Source organism: Citrus clementina, unplaced genomic scaffold (genome assembly GCF_000493195.1).
Source record: "Citrus clementina cultivar Clemenules unplaced genomic scaffold, Citrus_clementina_v1.0 scaffold_2, whole genome shotgun sequence".
NCBI lineage: Eukaryota > Viridiplantae > Streptophyta > Magnoliopsida > Sapindales > Rutaceae > Citrus > Citrus x clementina.
This window is the reverse complement of record NW_006262688.1, coordinates 24,741,632-24,743,314: the sequence shown is the minus strand read 5'-3', so window position 1 is coordinate 24,743,314 and position 1,683 is coordinate 24,741,632.

Here is a 1,683-nt window from a genome sequence, read left to right as displayed (position 1 = left end):
ATAATGACCGACTCTTATGAATGATAATTTTTTAAACTCTTATGAATGATAAATTTTTTAAAAAATTCAAAAAGATTTGTTATTCTTATTACACCCTCACAGCTCATTAAAATACAACTCATGAAAATTAAATAAAATGTTACTGATTACAATCCAGTGTCGACGTGTCATAAAGACGATATGCATATTGCACACCCAACGCATGAAATATTACATACAATTGTAAGTCAAGCTCATAATATTATAATATCGATTCTTAATTTTATTTAATAATCGCTTAATCTTCTACTAATATTTTGTTCAATGAGTTCAACATACTTATTTATAATATATTAAAAAGTTCTTTTTCTTTAATAAAAAAATGTGTTGACAAATAAAAAAAGAACTAATATTGTGTGTTATTCAATATAGGGAAAAATATATTTCATCCATAAACTGAGTCAAAGCAAATTTTAGGGAATTATTTACACAAAGGGCACTTGACCTAATAATTTTCAAACAGTTTTTTTTGACCGATTACCGAGTTAATTTGAGATTTGGACTTGGAAGAGATGAAGACTAAAAAATTGATTATTGATTAGCCCTATATTCACCATCCTATCTTCAAAAAAAAAAAAAAAAAAAAGGTAAGCAAACATTTCTCCCATATATTTTTAATTAAATGCATGTTTAATCTATATATTTACTGAATACTTCAAGACACCATTGTTGTTAAGTATGTTATAATTTTACACCTACTTTTTCTTTCCCCTTACAATAATACCAATGCAACAATATTCTTGGGGATATTAATGAACAAAAAAAAAGGATCATTTATCATATTAACCTTAAAGTAATAAAAAAATTTACAGTAATAAAAAAATTTACACAAACTTTATATTATTATTTTACTTTAGGATTAATTTGGTAAATTTATTTTGTATAAAATAATTATTAGTAAGATTGTTGCAAGGATATTAAACATTGCTTTAAGTTGGCTGATATTAATTTATTTATAAATAATTATTAATAAGATTGTTGTATGGATACAAAAAAAATACTATTTCTTCCACACCAATATTTATTAGCTAATTTACTGATGAATAATAATTTTTAAATTTTCTAATTAACTTTTTTATAGAAAATTAATATATGTAAAAAAATATTGTTGGAAGAATAATACTGAAAAAAAAAAGTAAAGTTAAGAATATAATATGTTTAACTGAAAGGGTATTTGGAGGTGTTTTTTAAAATATAAAAATTAAACAAATATTTAAATTGAAATATATTGAATAAACGACTATTTTGTTGTTTAAAAAAAAGAAAAGAATTTTGATCTGTTAGAACATCATAATTTTTTTAAGAAATTTAAGGGCACATGGATATTGGAGATCAATTACGTGTAATCATCATGCATCTTATGAGCTGATCTTTACGATGATTATGAAATGATTAGTTGTATTACTCAAGTCCATTTATTCTGAAAGAAATTATATCTTCAAGAAGCATCTTTGTACGATGCAACTCTAGCGCTCACCCAAAGCAATCACAAACTTTTCAAGTTTTGTGCTTGTTGATTATTTAATTTACGATTTGTGACTTGTGAGTCTTAACGCAGCCTGTTTAGCTTGTCAATGTTTAGAAAAGAAATAGAATAAAGAAATGATGATGGGGGCATGTGGTTAAGTTATTTGCATCATCCTG